Genomic DNA, 14,286 nt, shown 5'->3' with positions numbered 1-14,286 from the left:
GCACGGGTCCTTATTTTATGAAAAAGGAAATTACCCGCAGAACCCGCAGCCAAAATTCTATCTGGGCTGAAACTCTGATGAATTTACCAAAATCTTCATTTTTACACGCTCACCTGCATGAAAACTGCAGGAAGGGTAAACAAAAACTTCTCCAAGTTTGTGCAGTTTCCCAGAGAAGCAGGCTTTCACCCGCTGCCTGGCCCCTCTTCCAGCTCCTCATGTAACCAGCCCCGGCCTGGCGGAGCCATATTAATCATGATAAGCTGTTCATGCAGAGGCTTTTCCTTTCCTGTCCGTGTTACCACCCGCATTTCTGTTGTGTCGAGTGTTTTCAAAATCTCTTCTGGATCCAAGTGGTGGAACGTGGTATTAGGAGCATTTCCTTCCCCTTCAAACTCTGCTCCTCACTCCCAGATGTGTCTGATTATGTTCAAGGTTGTTGCTAAGCCTAATACAATGGTCGTTTGGGAAAAAATCCAAAGAATGTCACAGACTTGGTTTGTTTGATGAAGGAAGAGGAAGGCCCCCACTCTGAGCACTGAGTTTCCTCCAGAAACAGCCCACGTCTTGGATTCAGGTGCTTCACGTGATTTTAGAGTAATTAGTTCCTGGCAAACAATACGAAAGGACAAAAGTTTCAAGGTGTGGGATCACCATGGCAACGACTCAGATTCCCTGCCTTGCCCGGGTCTCACAAAGATAGCAACTGGTCATGGCATTCCTCTGAAATTGGCCAAAGCCTCAAGACCTGCAGGGATGCCTATTCAGGGCCAAGAATGTGAATTTTTGCATCCCCCAGGGCAAAATGTCCTGTCATGAGGGTGTGGTGGGTAGATTAGTGACCCCCAGGAAGGTATGTCCAAGTCCTAATTCCTGGATCCTGTGAAGGTGACCTTACCCAGAAAAAGGGTCTTTTGTAGATGTAATTAAGGATCTCATGATGAGATTATCTTGGATTTAGGGCCCACCCTAAATTTAAATTTAAATTTAAATCCAAATTTAGGGTGGGCCCTAAATCCAAAGTCTGGTGTTCTTACATGAAAATGCAGAGGAAGATTTGAGGCATGGACACACAGGGGAGAGGGTCCTTGCAAAGCCAGAGCCAGAGGTTGGAGCAATGTGTCTGTAAACCAAGGGATGCCAGTGGCCACGAGAGGCTGGAAAAGCGGTCCTCCGCAAGAGTCATCAGAGGGAGCACGGCTCTGCTAAGAACCAGGTTTGAGATTTCTGGCCTCCAGAACTGTGAGAGAATAGATTTTGGGTTCTTATGGTCCTCCACTTTGTGATACTTTGTTACTATGGCTAATATCGTGGACGACATCTGCTCCTCCCAATCCCATGCTTTTCTGTGTTTGAGTTATAGGGCCAAGAGCCCTTTACTGTTGACTGAAGAGCACACTTTTTGCATAAGAAAAAAGTAAAGCAGATTTTGGGTGGAACATGCAGCCAGCCATGTCATCAGAACCAACTCTGGGTCAGTGGGCTGTGATGGGGGGTTACCAGTGCTCCTCCTGGGTACCCCGAGAGTGCCACTGTCCCTAAAAAAACACTCTAGGTCCGGTTCCTTGTCTTTTCCTGTCCTTCCCTCTGCCACAAGCTCACTTGAAAGCTCATTTCAGTGCTGCTACTCCTTTCTCAACTCTGGTCAGCATCCCCGTTTTGTGGCATCATGAATGGTTTCCATGGAAATGAAAGGTTGAGATAGAATGGTGCCAATGTGCATCTGAACTTCAGAATTCTGCTATTGTTTCTGCCAGCCATGGGGTTTCACTCATTCTGAAGATGTCCCCGGGGATTTCGGAATGTGTGTTCCTAACTTCCTGATTTTATGCCATATTCCAGCCCACCTGGCTGATGAAACATGTCGTGACATGGGAGCACTTCAGATCTTCACATACCTTGCTCTTGAGGATCTCGCCTATTGTTGCACGTGTATGTAAATGTTAACAAGAAAGGTAAGATTTGCTGTAAATAACCAGTTGATCCCCACAGGGTAGGCTGCAAGTGAGGTGGAAATCCTAGCAGGAGACATCACGGCCAAATCATTACCCATCAAAACTCATCTCCGGTGTAGTGCATCAGAACCAACAAACAGAAGGGGATGGCGACCCAGGGCTATGTGCTAGTGCTCATGACCCTGAGGACAGGTGCTGTGAGACCACCTGCTTCCTGCCAGTACTGGAGGCACAGCTTCCATCGTGCACAGACTTCTCCAAGGGTAAGTCACAAGGAGAAGCAGACCGTAACCAGTCCTCTAACTGGCTCATGGTAACTGATGTGCATCTGGTGGAGGAGCCCCGGTATGGATTCTGAATCACTGGAGCTCCTCACCCTTGCTTTAAAGGAGACATTACCTGTAAAGTAACTTACTTCAGAGTAGGTGGGGTGACCATATTATCACTCAAACTGGAATGCTTTTCAGAACGAAAGGAGTTGCTATTTTTTGAGTAGGCTCCATGCCCAGTGTGGAGCCCAACGCAGGGCTTGAACTCAGGACCCTGAGATCCAAACCTGAGCTGAGATCAAGAGTCAGTTGCTTAACTGACTGAACCACCCAGGTGCCCTTGAAAAAGGCTGCTATTAATTATTTCAGGCTAACAAGCACAATCTCGACTGTCCCTTGAAAAGAGGGACATTTGGTTGCTTTACCTTTAGGTCAACCTGTACCCTGCTCCATTAAGATCTCAGTGTTGAAGTGCCCTATGATTCAGTGCTTGGACCTCTTTTTTTTTTTTTTTTTGACTCTTACATATTCCCTACAGCAGCACACTGTCCAGTGGAATTATCTGCAGGGCTAGAAATGCTCTGTATCTGTGCTGTCCATAACAAACAATAACCACTAGTCAAATGTAGCCTTTGAATACTTGAAATGTAGCTCGTGTAACTAAGGAGGTAAAACCTAAATTTTATTTAATTTTTTTAAAAGATTTTATTTATTTATTTGAGGGAGAGAGAGAGTGAGAGAGAGCGAGTACAAGCAGGGGGAGGAGCAGAGGAAGAAGGAGAAGCAGACCCTCTGCTGAGCAGGGAGCCCAACATGGGGCTTCATCCCAGGACTTTGGGATCATGACCTGAGCCGAAGGCAGATCCTTAACTGACTGAGCCACCCAGGTACCCCTAAATTTTATTTAATTTTAATTAATATAAATTTAAATGGCCACAGATGGCTAGGGGCTACTATATTGGACAGTGCAGACCTAGATGATTTCAGCCAGTCGCCCTAAGGTTCTGACTCCCAAATTTGTCCAAGTGCCCCAACCTCTCCACTAATATCCAGATCCATGTATCCAAGTTGATGTATTTCCTTGTCTGTCTAATTAGGCATTTCAAACTTAACGTAGACAAAACTAACCTTTCTGATCACATTATGGTACCACTTTGAACCCATTAGTATGAGTATTAAAAAACAAATAGAAAGTAGCAGGTGTTGGCAAGGATGTGGAGAAATTGGAATCCCGCGCACCTGCTGTAGGAATGTAAAATGGTGCAGCTGCTGTGGAAAATGATAGGACAGTTCTTCAAAAACTTAAACAAGATTACCATATAACTGAAAGATTCTACTCCCAGGTGTTTATCCCAAAGAACTGGAAGTGGGGACTCAGACAGACATTTGGACACCCATGTTCTTAGCAGTGTCATTCACGATGGTTGAGAGGTGGCAGCAGCCCAAGTGTCCATCAACAGGTGACTGGGTAAACAAGAAATGGTCCATGCATATGTGGAATATTATTCAGCATTAAAAAAGGTAGATTTTGACATGCTACCATGTGGATCAACCTTGAAGTTCCTCTGTTATGCTAAGTGGAATAAGCCAGTCACAAAAGAACAAATATTGTGAGATTCACTTATGTGAGGTTCCTAGAGTAGTCACGCCCTAGAGACAGAGTAGGACGGTGATTGTCAGGAGCTGCGGGGCAGCACGTGTTCAAGGAGCATGAGCTGGGGAAGATGTTAAAGTTCTGGAGATAGATGGCGGTGATGGTGGCACCACAACAACTGGATTAAGTGCCACAGGGCTGCAGAGTTAAAGATGGTCAAAATAATAAATTCTGTAATGTAAAAAACCCAAATTTCCCGACATTTCCTTCAAGCTTGCTCCTTCTGCAGACTTCTCATTTCAGTTAATACCAACTCGACTTTTCCATTTGTTGAAGCCAAAGACCTCTTCTTTCCCTTGCAGCCCACATTTGGCACAGGCATACATCTTCTCAGCCCTGCCTTCAGGTACATGCGTTCAGAACCTCACCGCATGTCACATCATCCAACACACTAAGCCACGGATCACCCCTTCCCACACACACCCACTGACTTCTCATGTCACCAGAGCGATGGCGCGTCTCTGTTCTGACCCGAAGGCCCTGTGTTATCTGTCCTGCTGCAGCCAGGTCTCCTCCTATTCCTCAGACACCCCAAGAATGTCCCTGCCTGCAGTTCTCTCTGCTTGCTGCCCTCCTTGCCCCAAATCTGCTTGGCCTGACTCCCAGTCCCCAACTCCTTAGGTGTGCACCCCCTGTCTCAGTGGGCCCTTCTCAGGTCACTCTGTCAAAACTTTCAGCATACCTCCTCCTCCTCTCACCTTTCCCCTCCCCCCCATCTTTTTTGCTCAGTTTTGTCTTTTTCTCATTCACATTCATCAATAGCTAACATATGTTTTATTCATCTTGTTTATTTTCAGCCTCCCCACTAAAATGTATGATGTTTAAGTCAGGGGTTTTAAAATCTCTTTCATTCTCTGCTTTCCCTACCAGGGCCAGCTCAGCACCCAACATGTAGATGGCACTCAATAAATATTTGTTAAATTAATGAAGGAATGCAGACAGTGAGATGATTGCTCAGGACTTGTCTGTCTCTTTTAGGAACTCTTTGTTGATGGACATGAGCCACCCTAATTTCTTCAGCATTCAGTTGACTTGAAGCATCTTTATAAGCTTGGTTTACTTTTTATCTACGTCCATGGTCTCAGGATGGGTTGCCCCCTCAGGGGACATTTGTCAAGAGACATTTTTATTTAATTTATTTTAAATATATATACATATATTTTAAGTAGGCTCCATGCCCAGCATGGAGCCCAGTGCGGGGCTTGAACTCACAACCCTGAGATCATGACCTGGCCTGAGACCAAGAGTCAGATGCTTAACTGACTGAGCAACCCAGACACCCCTGTCATGGGACAGTTTTGGTTGTCACAAGGGGCAGGAGGGGTATATCCCTGTACTTCTAGTTGGTAGAGGCCAGGGATTGTGCTGAACATCCTGCAATATGCAAGACAGTTTCCCGCAACAAAGATTTATTCCACCACTATGTCACTTGTGTCAAAGTCAAGAACCCATAGTTCAACCATACGAGGTATTGTCTAGGCTGTGTGAAATAAGAGGTGAATTCCTTGAGGGCTATTTTAGGCTGAATTGTGTCCTCCAAAAAAGATATATTGAAGTCCAGTCCTCAGTACTCCAAATGTGACTTTGTTTGGAAATAGGGTCTTTACAGAGGTCATCAAGTGAGATGAGGTCGTTAAGGTGGGTCCTAATCCAATATGACTGGTGTCCTTATAAAAAAAGTAAATCTGGATGTAGACATGCACACAGGGAAGAGCATGTGAAGATGGAGAGAGGGTGGCTGTGCCACTGGAGTCATGTAGCTCCAAGCTCAGGGACACCAGGGACTTCTGTCCACCACTGAAGTTGGAAGCTTCCAGGAAGGATCCTTTCCCCTAGGGTCCTAGGTAGAGCTCAGGCCTGCTGACACCTTGGGCTCCAGACTGCAAAAGAGTACATTTCTCTTGTTTTAAAACATCTAGTGTTTGGCACTTTGTTACGCAACCCCAGGCAACTAATACAAGGACAGAGCCAGTGCTAAATCCAAACTTGATACTAATGAGGTTTATACCCAGTGACAATTAAATTAGTGTCTGGGAAAAATGGGAGATTTCACCAGGATGGTGGTTAGAGTCTCATATGGAAGGAGAGACAAGGAAATTTAGTCTTTTGAGTATTATGAAACTTATGACCTAGAGTTGGCCAAGAGCACTTGGATAATAGATGTTCAAAGCCAACAGTAGCCAAAGCCTTTCATGGGAAATTACCCCAGCACAAAGTGCTCTTTGCTAATATTAACTTTGGTTCTATTTCAGATCAATGGAGGCAAAAAACCAGGAGATCCCATAAATCCTGTCAAGCCTGTCATAGCTGCCAAATTATGCCCTGATAAAGTTTTTGGTGGCTAACGATATGGCCCTTCACCCAGCGTGGATGCAACTGGGAGGGGGCTTTCTGGAGATGATCTGACCTGAGGTGGAGACACTTGTCATGGAGTGTTACCTGAAGGCTCTTTGGCTCTAATGAAGGGTGAAACTTTGAACATGATTACTTCTAAACAAATAATAATTAGAAAATAAACAAAGATCTGGATTTAAAGTCTACTTATTGTCCCAGGACCAAGATTAACAGTGAATGGCAAGTTTTTGTGAGAGATAATGTCTTTTCACATATAGAAGATCCTATTGATTTCCTGTTGGTATTATTTAGAAAATGTGCAGTGTGTGTATCTATGGAGCAGAGACAATCTTCCATCACTTGCTTTATGGGAGGAGAATGGTTATTGTATCTCTTCCCATAAAATATAATCTCTTTTCCTCTTCCAAAAATCTACCTGTTCCTCTGGGAATTTCCAGTTGTAATCTGGGGGAGTGAATTGATTTTTTTTCTTTTCTTTTGCATGTGCCAGTATTTTTATATTTGGCTTCTTTACATTTTCTCATTGTTCTCTGGAGTCTGGCTTTTCTAGATTGTTATTTGAGCCCTTCTAAAAATTCCTTTAAAATCAGTGCCATTGAAACACACACATGGGGGATCCCTGGGTGGCTCAGTGGTTTAGCGCCTGCCTTTGGCCCAGGGCGTGATCCTGGAGTCCTGGGATCAAGCCCCGCAGTCTCCATGCCAGGAGCCTGCTTATTCCTCTGCCTGTGTCACTGCCTCTCTCTCTCTCTCTCTCTCTCTATGTCTATCATAAATAAATAAATCTTTAAAAAAATATATAAAAAAAAAAGAAACACACACATGATGGTGGATGTCAGGCTCCCTGTGACTTGAGTGCCCCTCCCTTATACTCCACGGGGAGCTAGTGTGAGTGCCTAGGAGCGCTTTGGAGGCAATGAGAGGTTCCTTAGTGTGTTGTAACAGGATAAAAATGCAAAAAAAAAAAAAAAAAAAAAAAACCCAAAACAAAATAAAACAAATCACCAAATCACCAAAGGAAGGAAATGTTCTTTCTGAGGATTGGGGTTCTCAGCATTACCTCTGGGCATTTCTTCAGGATCAATGAAGATACAAGGGCAAAGTCCTTCATATTTAAATATTGTGCTCTGAGCAGCAGCTTCCTAAGCTAATGAATTTGGCTAAGAAGAGCCCAGCAATGCCGTCCTGTCCAGGTCTTACAAGTGGAGGTCTGCAAACTGTAGCTCCAAGATGGAAAGCCTGTCCTGTGGCTCTGTCTTCACCTCTTCATTAACACAGAACCTCCCTCAATTCTCCTAGCCCAAACCTACCCACCCTTCCTGGTGCAATCAGTCCACAGCCCCCCACCACACTTTCTGCCCTCCACTCTGGTTTTTCTCTCTTCTCCAAACCCCTGTGGTACTTGATTGCACCATCCTAGCCAGCATTGGATTCCAACTACCTCCCATTCTCTTCTTGTATGTGTGCTGTTCTACAGCAGTGCCATAGGCCCGCGCTTCATACTTCACTCCCACTTTTTCTCCCTCCACTTCTGTGCTATGCCTGGAGCCAGCCAGTTTATTCTGCACTATTGCTAGATGATTTTTCTAAAGCCCCCCTAAAGTGTATATTTATATATATATTATATGTATTATATATATTATATATATTTATATATATAATATATTTATGTTTATATATATATATAAATAAATGTGTGTGTTACATTATAAATCTAAATGTTATGGGCTGGGCAGCCCCGATGGCCCAGTGGTTTGGTGCCACCTTCAGCCTGGGGTGTGATCCTGGAGACCCGGGATCAAGTCCCACGTCGGGCTCCCTGAATGGAGCCTGCTTCTCCCTCGGCCTGTGTCTCTGCCTCTCTCTCTCTCTGTCTGTCATGAATAAATAAATAAAATCTTCAAGAAAAAGTGTTATGGGCTGAAATGTGTCGCCCAAAATTCATACATTGAACTCTTAACCCCCAGTTCAGCATGTGACTGCATCTGGAGACAAGGTCTGTAAAGAGGTGATTAAGTCAAAATGAGGTCATTAGGGTGGGCCCTGATCCAACATGACTAGTGTCCTTACAAGAAGAGGAGACGAGACACTCACAGATGTATAGAGGGACGACCATGTGAAGACACAGGGAGAAGGCCATCCAGAAGCCAAGGAGAAAGGCCTCAGAAGAAATCAACCTGCCAACACTTTACTCTCAGCCTTCCAGCTTCCAGAACTGTGAGGATATAAATTCCTGTGGTGTAAGGCCCCCAGTCTCTGGCACTTGGTTACAGGAGCCTTAGGGAACTGATCTGATCAGCTAGACACAGAGCCTAGTGACACAGGACAAAGGCCAAATTTCTTAGCTTGGTCTTTAAGACCCTTTATGTCCTTGTCTCATCCTGATCTTCTCTTTCCTTCCTATCGTATGGTATCCCTCAGGGTACCCTATCTGTGTGACTCCCAGGCTCCTCCTACCCCAGATTATCTTCCATCCCTTGCTGCTTTTCCCCAATGCCTTCTCTTTCCAGACAGCTCTCTTCTTTCTGCAAATGCAGACCCAAACCAAGGCCAACCCAAGCCCAAATCCTCCTAAAGCTTCAGCCATAGGCCATTAACTAGGAAAGAATCATAGAGGCTTATTGTGGATAATGCAGTGGTTTTCGAACTGTGCTCCATAGTACCCCCTCTAGGGCTACTGTGTGATTGATGTGGGGTTCAGCAACAGAAAAGGGGTAGCCCCTCCTAGCCATCCACCAAGCAGACAGCTGCCGGACTTCTTTCTGTGTGATTTGTTTGCCTTTCCATATGTTATTTAAAAAAGGGGTTCCTTGGGCTGAAAGTGGTGCTGGAAAGCGCCACCGAAAATCCTATCCTGGATGAAATGACCACAAAGCATCCGAAAAGTCTTATGAAGCTAATGGTCCTTCTCAGGAAACACTTAGGCAAACAAAGCCAGTAACACTTTTTTCTAGATTTCCTAGAACTGTACTCATTGCAAGGGATAAACTCAATTATCAAAACTCATTCATTGACTCCGAAAATGTAACTTCCATATACTACTGCCCATTCCAAAGCATCAGATAGGCAGCTGTTGCGCTGTTAATGTAATCATGACTTGCTTGGTTATTAATTTATTTTCTAAGTATGAAAGGATGGCTTTAGATTCCCTGATACAGATGTGGACATTTGCCAGGCCACATCTGGCTGGGGGTTTGTTGAACAGTGACTCCATGAAGAAATCAATTCTTGTCCCCTTTGGGTGACCTTAGGGCTGTCTTCTCAGGCTCGCTTTTCTCTATTGTCATCCAAAAAGTAAATTTCAGTCTTTATGATTTATACAGTGCTATTTCTTTCAGATTTTAACAGCACATCTTGTATGTTAGCGAGGTCTCAATGAGGCGAGGAGAGAGAAAATCTGTAATTATGTCCCTGAAAAAATTAAGCGAATGTCCCTCTCCAAAGTTTGGAGTAAATTTCTTTGGAAATTCTTTTTGTTGCAGAGTTCTGGCCAGAGGATTTCCCACCTGTAGGACTCAACGCTTTCTTAAATCAGCCTTTCAATATCAAATATCCACCTGTAGGGATCTCTGGGTGGCTCAGCGGTTTAGTGCCTGCCTTTGGCCCAGGGCGTGATCCTGGAGTCCTGGGTCAAGTCCTGCATCGGGCTCCCTGCATGGAGCCTGTTTCTCCCTCTGCCTCTCTCTCTCTCTCTCTCTCTCTCTGTGTCTCTCATGAATGAATGAATAAAATCTTTAAAAGAAAAAAAAGTATCCACCTGTGAATGTACAGTGCGGGTACTGAATGCCCATGGGATAGATAAGTGGATAAAGAAAGTGTGGTTAAATCTTTCCTTAGAGGGGCGCCTGGGTGGCTCAGTGGTTGAGCATCTGCCTTTGGCTCAGGTCATGATCCTGGGGTCCTGGGATCGAGTCCCGCATCGGGCTCCCCGCAGGGAGCCTGCTTCTCCTTCTGCCTGTGTCTCTGCCTCTCTCTCTGTGTGTCTCATTAATAAACAAATAAATAGGGATCCCTAGGTGGCGCAGCAATTTGGCGCCTGCCTTTGGCCCAGGGCACGATCCTGGAGACCCGGGATCGAATCCCACGTCAGGCTCTCGGTGCATGGAGCCTGCTTCTCCCTCTGCCTGTGTCTCTGCCTCTCTCTCTCTCTCTGTGACTATCATAAATAAATAAAAATTAAAAAAATAAACAAATAAATAATCTAAAAAAAAATCTTCCCTTAGAAATATGCAAGTTTGGGGCACCTGGGTAGCTCAGTCGGTTAAGCATCTGACTTTAGCTTGGGTCATGATCCCAGGTCCTGGGATCGAGACTCCCATTGGGCTCTCTGCTCCTTTGGGAGTCTGCTTCTCCTTCTCCCTCTGCCTGCTGCTCCCCCTGCTTGTGCTCTCTATATCAAATAAATAAAATCTTAAAAATAAATTAAAAAAATAAAAATCTTAAAAAAAAAAGAAATATGCAAGTTCTTCATTTCCTGTGGCCTTCCCAACCTACCAACACATGCCCAGCTCTTCAGTCTCAGATCCCTGGGTATTTTCAGAGAGAAAGGCAAGTCCCTCGGAATCAAGGTGAGGTTATTTGTTCTGACGCAGATGGATGTGCTGTTGAGATGTGAACCCTCTTCCTTCTCCCTCCTCTGCTTTTTCTCATAAAATTCCATAACTAGATTCATAAGTCAGTATCATCCATCTGATTACTCTGTTTCATCAGAGATTCCTATGTCATAGATTTCCAATATTTCTGATCAGTTACCATGGATATGGTTTTTGGTTATCAGAGTTCTCAGTAACTACAAGCTGTACTTTGTGGGTTTTACCCACTGTAAGGACTAATCTGTGCAAAGCTCTCAGGATAAATCTTGGTTATTTGTTTGTTTTTCATTCTTTCTCATGGAGCTGGAAGGATTACAGATCCAGGGGAAACAGTGGGGAGGGGAACTGAAGAATTTGGCCATATGCTTGTTTATTATCCAACATTTGTATCTCATCCTTGCTTAGAGCACACATTCTAAATGTGGTAGAAGCTTTGGGGGACATTTCCCTCAGAGATGGCAGAGTTTGGGGACCTTTTAATCATTTCCTTCCTTTCCCTGTCATGCTCATCACACCACAGCATAATTACTTGTTTACCTGTCTGCCTCCTCCCCTCCCCCAAGGCTACACAGTGAGGTCTTGGAGAGCGTCCCCCCATTCCCCCCATCCCACGTTCATTGCAGCATCCCCAAAGCCTGGCAGACTGGCTCTCCTTCGAGTTCTGAGTTCTGAATTCTGAAGGCTCTTTTCTTGTATGTTTCTCCTCTTAGCTGAAAAGTGCAGTTACATACATCTAAGATCCCTTGTTTGAGACAGGGCTCCCTTCGTTGTGAGAAAAACCCACTGGGAGAACAGGGAAGAATAGCAAAGAGCACCCGTGAAGCTCGCAGACTTAGAGTTCCCCCTGGATGCAGGGCTGCCCTCAGGCTCTAAGGAGCAGGTGTTTGTGGGTTTCACTCTGCCCTTCTTTCGGGAGGCTACTCAGCGCCTCGGTTTCCTGACCTCCTGCTTCTCGCCTCTCACTCAACATCTCTGCTCTGTGGCTTCTGCTGATGTCCGTTCCCGCTCATGATTTCAGTTACACGAGACCCACAGTGGCCTCTCTGACTTCTTTTTATATTGTAATGTTTAAATTCCAATTTAAACATTAACTGGCCCCCCTTCTCTCGAGCTCCTGTAGTTTCTTCCTTCAAATGCCCAGAGCAACAATCTGGTCCAACCCATCTTTCTATAGGGCAACATGTAGCCAATGGATGGTTGGTCATCAGGTGTGGGTACCCTTGTCCCCAACAAATATGGCTAGAGGTCAGTGTCATATGCTAGAAAACGTGGCTGCTCATGACAGCTTTCACCAAGCATATGGGCAGGCACTGGTGCGTCGTGTGAGTTTGTCTCTATAATACCCATCATGATGCAACAGCAATGTGGTTCAGGGGTGAACCTCAGCAGGGTGGTGAAGGGGCTGCTGAAATCAATAAAGGTAATTTTACTTCTCCCATTCCTGCTAATTCTTGGTCTAAGAATCCAAGGTTGGGTCAGCGAACAGCACTGTGGTGAACAGTTGGTAGAGGTCAGATATACAGTCCTTCTTGCTTCCACCCTGAGGATGATGTTATTGCCCATGAGGGCAGAACCCAGAGCAAGGTGGGGAAACTGAGCCAGAGCCAGCAGATTAGACAGGTCCCAAAGCCCAAGCTTTCTCTTGGCTTTTAGTCATGTGATCCAATACATTTCCTTGTCGTCGAAGCCAATTTGCTTTGGGTGTTTGTACTTTGCAGCTGAAAGCACCGGTGGAGGGATGATGGGTAGGAGGTGGAGGGGAAGTTGGAGGAGTCTTGGGGTATTGGAGATAATGGGTAGTACATATGCCTCAAATGGCTAATTCTGAATCTCAGCAGAAGCAGGGCCACTTTCACAGACGGCTGACCTGGGCAATCACACAGGGTCCTGTGCTTGGCTTAATGCTCTGCCGTTGCTGTCTTGAAATTCCTAAAAGTTTTAAAATACGGTTCTACATTTTCATCTTGCACCAGCCTCAGAAATTATATAGCCAGTCTCAGGCAGGTGATACAATATATGTAAAAGGAGTTGTAAACTGTAAAGCACTATAGAAAACATTATTTTTATTATTTACAAGCCTCCTATCTTGCCTCCCAGGGCCCAAAGCTCCTGTGTGGACCTCCTATGTGCCTTCCTGCCAGGAAACCTGTTCACACAATCCAACTGTTTGTGGCCAGACCCCCAATAACCTGCATAGACAATAGATGGATGGGCTCAGACTCTTTGGGCTTCCATGGGAATATGGAGAGAGAGGTGGAGAATCATAGCAGATAGAAATTTCTTTTCCATTTCTAGGAGTTTGGGGGATCATATGGCCAAAGTTAAACTAATTGTTTAACTCCTAAGCAAGCAAGCAAGCAAGCAAGCAAGCAAAGCAAACACACACACACACACACACACACACACACACACACACACACTACGAGTTTTGCTGGGCCCGCATTAAATCCACTGCCCGTGTGCAATCTTCCTCTGCCTTCCAGTGACTTATGTTGGACCCAAGGGCCAAACCGTCCTACCTTTATCCTTTGTGTGTGTGCACACGTGTGTGCACTCACGTCTCTCAGATAGAAGGAATGGCTGCCTGGCTCAGCCTGTCCTTTCATCCTGCTGATGTTGTTACTGAGTATTACTTTGGAGATAATTAATGTGTCCCATTTTAGTGCAAAAATATACCTTGTCTCAGGTCACATGACAAATGTAACCATAAAAAGTTTAAAATGCTATTATTTAAAATTTATTTTCTCATAAAAAATGGTTCCTGAAATGATCATAATTTGAATAACTTACTCTATAGTTATGATCCATTATGCCCTGGCCCAGGTCCAGGATTGGTAATCTGGGAGCTGCGTGAGATCCTAGGTGGAGTTAGGGCTGTAGCCACGGTGTGGATCAGCAAGTTCTTCCTATGAGGTTCAGTTCTGTGTCTGCTCCATTTTCCATCAGCCTGAAACTCAGGCTGCACATTATCCATTTTACAATCCTTCCTCCCTGCCCCTAAAATGGCATTTCTTTGTGAAATTACTAGAAAGTGGACTTTAATCCTTAAAGGGAAATTTGTGATGCCAGCTATCATCATCAGGACCAATGTCCCATTTGTGCTTCATCAGTGATTCTAAAGTCTTTGCTTTTTGGGGATCCCCCTCCCCCAAGCCTGTCTGACCTCTAGACATCGTAAGTACTTGGAAACAGGGTGTCTGTGGTCATGATTTAGTAATATCTGGGGCTTGAACCCCTGTGTCACATACCCTGACTTACCCATTTGGGTCCGTGTGTACCCTCTCTGCAGTGACACACTTCCCCTAGTGGTTAGTGGGTGCCACTAACCCCCACACCCACGGGGTTCCTGCGCATTGCCTATACTGAGTAAAATTCTCACATGTGGCAGATACAAAATCATGGGCCATTGGCTCCAGTGCCAGTTGCACAGACAAGCTCAGGATTTAGAAAGCCTTCACCTT

General features: G+C 45.0%; 1 long non-coding RNA gene across 1 annotated transcript; it reads left to right on the top strand.

Moving 5' to 3' along the window:
• The first annotated feature begins 1,499 nt into the window (after window positions 1–1,499).
• On the top strand, window positions 1,500–6,407 carry LOC144310440 (uncharacterized). The gene is made up of 2 exons (XR_013376163.1): window positions 1,500–1,955; window positions 6,131–6,407. It is a non-coding gene; the product is annotated as an uncharacterized LOC144310440 (long non-coding RNA).
• The last annotated feature ends 7,879 nt before the right edge of the window (window positions 6,408–14,286 follow it).

Source organism: Canis aureus, chromosome 3, assembly GCF_053574225.1.
Source record: "Canis aureus isolate CA01 chromosome 3, VMU_Caureus_v.1.0, whole genome shotgun sequence".
NCBI classification, from domain to species: Eukaryota; Metazoa; Chordata; class Mammalia; order Carnivora; family Canidae; genus Canis; species Canis aureus.
This window is presented reverse-complemented; position numbering and strand designations above follow the sequence as displayed.